Below are 7,243 nucleotides of genomic sequence, written 5' to 3'. Positions count from 1 at the left end.
AACCCATCTCAGGAGTTTCCCTCCTGTTTTCTGGACTTACCTGCTCCCGAGAGACAAGAGGCCACAAATCAGAGAAGCCTGGCACCCAGGGCAGGTCAGGGAGAGAGGGGCGACGCCCTGCCCAGTGTTCTGGTGTTCATAGGTGAGAACTGGCTCTCTGAGCCTCTTCACCATCTGATAGCCAGGTCTTCCTGGTAGATCAGAACGCTTACAGGTCCTCCAAGCCCAGAATCCCCTCTTAAGTGGCTCAAAATTAGTCATTGTCTCTCTCTCTTTTCTAACATAGGGCCATGCTCTGTGAAACTGGGTTTGGGGAATAGGCTCATGCCCTAGTTTCTCTGGTCTTCCTTTGAGGCTATTACTCCTCTGTATACACTTGCCCCTGGGTACCCAGTATGCTCCTTCAAACTCCCTCCCTGTCTACTTTTCTTCCCAGTTTTGAAGCATTTCCCACTGTCGACAGAGAGCTCTGCTCGTATTCTTGCAGCGGCTCGAGATCGGCAACCAATCTGCCCGACAAAAGTACGAAGCTTTCTGAACTCCTCGTTTCGTGCAGCTCTTTCTGCCCCTCCCACAGCACCTTGAGGTTCAGTGGAACCACGGTGCCGCCTCTTAATAAATTGGAAGTGTTTACATTGTCAGCTGGGGCAGGAAAGTTTCCGGTAATTTCCTGGATGTCTCACCAGCATCCTCTCTGGAGCCCTCCCGGTTTCCCGTGTGGAAGTTCCTTTACAGAACCACCCAAACTCTTCTGAATCACCATATTGACCTCCCTTCCCCCGCTTCTACTTCTTTTCCAACACAAACTGAAGCAACTGAAACTCACCTTCCTAGCAAAGATCAGGAATGGGGCACTCTGTGCTCTGAGAAAACTGGCAGAACAGGCCTTCAGATAGATATTTTCAGGAGAAATTGTCAAGAACCTGGATTCTTGCATCTTCCCATACTTAGAAAAGCACTAAAACGGTGAACGAAGGTGTCTGTTCCTTGTGACCAGAAGCAACCTTCTACCGAGATGTGAGCTTGGTTGCACGTACCCTTTGCCAAAATCACAGATACGCTCACATCCCTCCGCCAATACCTTTCAGAGCAGTTTCTCAGAGTTCTCTCAGAGTCTGTCTCTCTGGCTATATTCCTTGGTAAGACATTGAAAAAACCTGACTCACGGCTTTTCTGCAACCATGGCGAGCCACATGCAAGTTCCTGCACGACATTTTACAGAGAGGAAAAGGAAGACGGGAGGTCTGTAGTAAAAAAGGGCCCAAGGCTTTTCACTGACTGAGTCCTTGCCAGGAAAGAAGAGGAATCTTTTCCTTCTTCCTCTTGGGCTCTGCTACCATCACAGGGCTTGAGAGCTACAACTCCTGGTCTCCCAACTCTATTTAATTGGGGCTTCTGTTTATTAATTTTTTACATTACAATGAGGCTTCTGTTATTAATTTTTTACATTACAAAGGAAGGTCACAAATATCCAAAATGTGCTAGCTCTGAGCCCTAAGTACCCACATTACCAGAAAGTCCAGCCTTACCCAAAGGCTTGATTCCATATGAATTCCTAAGGAGCCCCAGGGTTGTTTATTGTGAATCACCTTAAGCTTAGGCTGAACCCAGCAGAGGTTGACCCTTCAGGCCACCATCTTTCAGGTTGCCTCAGGGGCTTGTGTTTCTTCCCAGCTGCCTGGAAAACCGGCCCTGTCTGCTGCTTCCCGGGGTCAGGATGTGGGGAAAAAGGGGGGCACGTGCTCAGCCCCTAGTGGTCCCTCAGGGAGGAAGGGTGGGTGCCCCTTCCCTTTGGGCCACCCTGTCAGGGAGATCCACCAGCAAAACCCCATGAGCCACCATGACCACCACTCTTAGCAGACATTTCTCCCATTAGCCACAGCTGTTTGCCCAAGCCTGAAGCCTCTTCCCGTTCAGGACTCTGAGATGAAGCCCACATTTGGGACACAGGTTGGGTAAGTATAGGTCTCACCTTGTTGTTCAAGGGTAGTTATTAACAGCACCACTTTCACTCCCCTAAAAATATGAGACTATACATCTCCTCCTCATTTTGCATGTTCTCTCTATGGTGTTTCTGTCTTAGTAGCCCCAGCACATCTTTTCTAGAGGAACTGGTGATTTCATAACATGAAGGAGAGTTCTTTAGGGTAGGCTGACCCCTCATCATACATGACCCTGTGATTGATTCTTCCTCTGAGACGCATGGGGTCCCTGCGATGCACTAGCCATACTTCCCATATCTTGGAGTGAGGAATCTTTTGTCGAAAGGAAAGAGGGAAGGAAGGAAGGAAGGAAGGAAGGAAGTGGGGAAGGGGGGAAGGGGGGAGGGAAGGAGGAAGGGAGGGAAGGAAGGGGGAGGGAGAGAGAGAGAGAGGGAAGGAGGGAGGGAGGGAGGAAGAAAGAAAGAAAAAGAAAGAAGAGTGTGTAACCAATACAAAACACTTAATTCACTAGCACAACAGTACCAATTTATTTCTCTAACTGAATACCTGAGGTTCACCTGCCTTATTAATGGGACATCCAGTATCTCCCTTGTGAAGTATCCTCTGCATCATCCCTCCAGCCAGTTGTTCAGGAACCCTCAGGTCTTAGCCTCTGAGAAGTCAGTCCTATCTTTGCCCGTCATGCCCAGAGTGAGCTGTTCATGCCAGTTGTGGGCACAGGAAGTTCTGTGGCCGTTTGCTCTGGCCCAGTGTGTCCTCTATGGTGACCTTCTTGTTGGCCTGGATCCCTGCTGGCCCAAGAGCATGAGATCACATCCACAGGGGCAACCACTGTTCCCCAAAGAGCCTCTCTGTCCTGGCTGGCAGGGTCCTGAGGTGCTTCTGCCTCGGCTGCCTACTGTCCCAGAGCATCCCTCTCCTAGCGGTACTAGGCTCTGGTGTTGAGATCCTTCACCTTCTGGAAAGTTCCCAGTTGGGGCTCCTGGGTATCCTCATGCAAACCCCTCCCCTCCTCTCCAGTAAGCCAGTCTCCACTCAGAGATGGAAGGAAGGCATGTTTTGCTAAATAGGAAATAACACAGAGACCAAAAGAGAATACACAGGTTTCTCTGTAGGCTCCCCAGGTCACTCACTGGCTACACCTGTCCCATTGTTGGGGTCCCCAGCCACATTCTGCGGTGCCTGGGAACCTTTCCCAAATACCACAGCCCCAGATATCCTGTGCAATATTTCCTCTTCTGCAAATTAAAGTTAATGTTGACCCCTGCTACGCAAGAGCAGCTGCAGGCCCACCACACATCCCCCACCCGCCTCGGGCAGGGCAGGGAGGCTGAGAGCCTGGGGAGAGCTGCGAAGCTGTGGGGTTGGTGGAAGGGCAGGAAGTGTCTGCAAGGCCGTGGCTGAGCTGCCGGCACAGAGGCACATGGCCGAGTCCCCCTGCTGTGCAGGCTGGCTCTTCAGAGTGAGGCACACGCCATCAGGCATCTCAGCTGAGAAGTGATCCTTCAAAAAGCCTGCCTTCTCTGAAGACACTTTGTTACAGATGGACATCAGAAACCCCATGCCCTTTCCTGGGGTCTGTCGGTACCAGAAGAGGTACAAACCACGGGGCATAGGACCACATCCCAGAGTCACATTCCGTCCCATCCCTGTGATATAGTGGCAAGGGCTTTGGCTGACACCAGATTCTATGCGTCCTGTGGGAGGACACAGAGTCCAGAAAGAGAATGAGGCAAAAGTTTGGAACTGGCCTTAGATCAAGGGAATGGGATGGGAGTTTTCCACATACCCCCAGGAGACAAATGATCACCCAGCAGAACCTGTGGTCCACGGCAGGGGCGGGGCGGGGCTGATGTCTCTCCCAGTGGGGCATCAGGTCTTTAGCAGCCCAAGCGATGAGACTCTGTGACGATGTCCTAGTCTTGGGCAGCACCCACAGACTCAGGAGTGCCCACACAAGAGGGAGCAGGCAGCCCTCGTGCCAACGTGGACACATGATGCTCCAAGGCTCAGCCCCCGCGTGCCCTGGAGCGTTCAGGCTCCCACGCACCGAGTGAAAAACTGCAGCTGCAGAGGGACCCTGGGAGAATACAAGCTTCAGGACAGTGAGGCCAGGTATGAAGACCCAAACAGACAGGCGGGACCCACTCCCCTCTCTAATGGCCAATTCAGAGCCACAGTCCAGAGGCATGGACTCTGTGTGTCATAATTCTGAGCCTGATGATTAAAACACTGGGAGTGAAGAGATCAAAGGAAAACAAAAAATAACCCTACAAGTGTCAGTGTGGAGAGGAAATCTAATGAGAAGTTGAGACCTGAAACCTAAAATGACATTTCAGTGCAAGGGAAGGAGACTGGACAAGAAAGTAAGCACCCAGCCCAGTGCGCTGGCTCTGAACTGAGGGGCACAGGGGCCGGCTGACTGCCTGAGGGGTGGAGAGCAAGCGTCTGTGCAGATTTGGAGCTTTGATCAGGCTCGGGCTCGGGTCTAGCCTTGGGTGGGAAGAAGAGAAATCGGAGAACAGACGAGCCAGATTATACAATATGGATTTTGTGAAGACAGAGAGACACATATTTCTCACACCCGTTTCCCAAAGGCTGGGTCTCTTACTGTCCTTTGCGGGGTCTCCAGTCCTGGGACCCTTGCCTGGCAGTCCTTCTCTGAATCCCCAAAGCTCCGTGCTGCTCGGCCCTGGGGTGCCACAGCCTTGGCAACAGGGAATCCTCGGTTCCTGAAAAGAAGAGGCTCAGAAGTCAGGTACCTGCCGAGCTCCAAGCAACGCACTTCCTCACAGGGCGGCATCCTTCTTATCCTCTGGTCCCATGTAGGGTGTGAGTCCTGGCGTGCAGGCATTTGTGTACAGGATCCCTAGGAAACCTTAAACCAAACCATCCACTTTACAGCAGGCTTGTTTATTTCATGACAAATAAAGCATTAAAATGGTAGATGGGGATGTGTTTATCTCTTAACCAGTTGACAGGGCAGAGTCACACTCGGGTGAAAAAACCCCCACACTCTAAAGCTGTAGAATAGAGAGTCACCACAGGGGTCGACTTGGGTATTATGGTTTGAGGCTCTGTCAGGGGTCTTCCTGTCCCTGGAGCACCCCCTGCAGGAGAGAGGAGGGAGCCTTTGTGCGCATGCAGACAGCTGACCCTCCAGGACGCAGGGCTTTACCAGCCCTTGGCTGCTGGGTTGTGCAGCCCTGAGAGCCATTACAAGGAGCGGAGCCCGGAAGACACGGGGTTCAGCCCCGGGTACAAAGTCCTGCTCTGAAATGTCAGGAGGCCATCACTCCTCACTGCCTGCTGTGAGCAACGATCCAAGCGCGTCGGACTCTATGTCTGATAATACAGGATGCGAAGACCTGAAGAGCTAGGGTTACAGAGACAGAAGGAAAAAGCAGCAAGCCTGTAAGTGTTAAGGCTGGAGTGGAAGAGAAGCCGGCGAGGGGCTGAGCCCCTGAACGTGCAGCCGGCAGAGTGAACTAGAGAATAGGGATCCCAACGGGATGGGGGATCCGTGGTCCTCAGGGGCAGGAACGGCTGGAGACCCTGGTGAGGGAATGAGGTGCTTTGAAAAAGGTCTGAGCATAGTTGGAGCTGGGATCTGGGCTGAGATCCAGGGTCTAACTTGGATGGAAGGGGAAGTCAGAGGAAGACACCTTTCAGAAGGAGGATTGGTAGGACTGCTGCGGCCAGAGGGTCAAGTGTCTCATGAAAGACTTCCCAGGGGTGCCAGCCAATTGGAAAATGCTTGGGACAACTGAAACTTGAACATCTGTCCTCCATTCACCCAGAGGCACAATCTTGGTCAGGACAGCCCGGCACAGACTGCTGGCGTCTGTGGGGGAACTGAACCCTGCCGTGCCCCGTGAATCTGTGGGCAGTATTGTGGTCTGGGATTTCTGTCTAGGGTCTAATGGGAAGTGGCAAACGGAGCCTTGGCTGGCCCCCTAGCTTCCTGGCTGGACCCTGGAGGTTTGCGCACAGGAAGGAGTTGGCTCTGCAGGGCTGTGTCTTTGCTGCTGGCGCAGAGATACAGGGCGGAGTCTTCCCGTTTCAGGGTGTCCACGTGCAGGTAGAAGTGGAAGTTGTCTTGGTATTCAGGCCAGAAGCGACTTGGAACAGTCTCATTGCTAGCAATTTCCTTATAGTTGTAGACGAACATGAGCTCCAGTGGCTTCTGAGCACTCTGTTTATACCAGTACATAGCATTGTGTCCCAGATGTTGTTCACATCTCAAAGATTTCTTATTTCTAGTTTCCATGACTAGGTATTTTGGTGTCTGAGTTATTTCCAAGTCCGTGGAGGCTGCTGGGAGAAAGGGACAAAATTCAGACAAAGCCCAGAAGGGGAGGTGTTGATGCAGCCGCAGGGAAATTGTTGGGGGTCCGGGGGCAGCCCGTGTGAACGCAAGACCCACCTGCTCCCACAAGACAGAGGACCACACAGCAGAGCAGCCCGAAACCCATGGCGGTGTCAGGGTCGAAGTGGCATCATCTAACTAGGATGCCCCCGGGGGGGGGGGGTGGCCTCTGGTCTCCTTGGCCGTGGTTGGTGCTTTTGCCTGTGATGTCAGTGTCCTTGTGTGTTTCCCCAGCCCCAAGCGATGTTTCTTCCTTCCCCTTTTATGCCTTACATAGATTTCTATAGAAGGTGGATTTGAATGGACTGGGCTGGGATAGTCCTCTGACAGTTGCTCTTTTGCTATTAGCTGCCCTCCTCATTATATAGATTCTCCCTCTGTACTCCCTCCCTTCCAAGACCCCCTCTCAGCAACAGACCACACCCCCTTGAAGAGATCTCCTTCCTCCCCTGCTCAGTCCGAGGCAGGACAACACTTAAAACGTCCTTTCCCTCAGTATCTAAGCTTGCTGCAGCCCCTTTGCCCAGCTGCATGGAGGGAGGAAGATTGGAAGGCTGTGGTCCTTTTCTGTACCAGTGCCCATCATTAAAAAGGCACGACTGTGATGCCAGCCAGGAACCAGACATTGGGAAGAGTGCTGAGAGGACCATAACAAGGAATAAGCCATCCTCTGGCCCTGTATTGAGGGTGCAGGGCTCGGCTGGGCTTAAAGCAAACAAGTTGCCGCAAGAAAACAGCGCAAGACGTCCGGTGCAAGACAAACGGAAATCAATTTGAAAATGACTTTAGTATCTTCGAGAAGTCTGCAAACGACACACCCAACTGATGTAGGGATGAAGCCTCAAGGCCCTGCGCCCCTCCTCACCCCCTCCCTCTACTCACTCCCAGCCCCTCCCCCACCCCCGTCTCGGCGGTCTCAGTGGAGCCACAG

The 7,243-nt window shown here is 52.5% G+C and overlaps 1 gene segment (V, D, J or C); it reads right to left on the bottom strand.

The window, feature by feature from the left end:
• Window positions 1-5,862: 5,862 nt before the first annotated feature.
• On the bottom strand, window positions 5,863-6,418 carry LOC307058417 (T cell receptor beta variable 4-2-like). The segment is given in 2 exons: window positions 6,370-6,418; window positions 5,863-6,260 (listed from the first exon to the last, which is right to left on the bottom strand).
• Between the last annotated feature and the right edge of the window lie 825 nt (window positions 6,419-7,243).

This window comes from Hyperoodon ampullatus (assembly GCF_949752795.1).
Source record: "Hyperoodon ampullatus genome assembly, chromosome: 9".
Taxonomy (NCBI): Eukaryota; Metazoa; Chordata; class Mammalia; order Artiodactyla; family Ziphiidae; genus Hyperoodon; species Hyperoodon ampullatus.
Note: the sequence above shows the minus strand (reverse complement) of the source record. Positions and strands in the feature narration are given on the sequence as shown.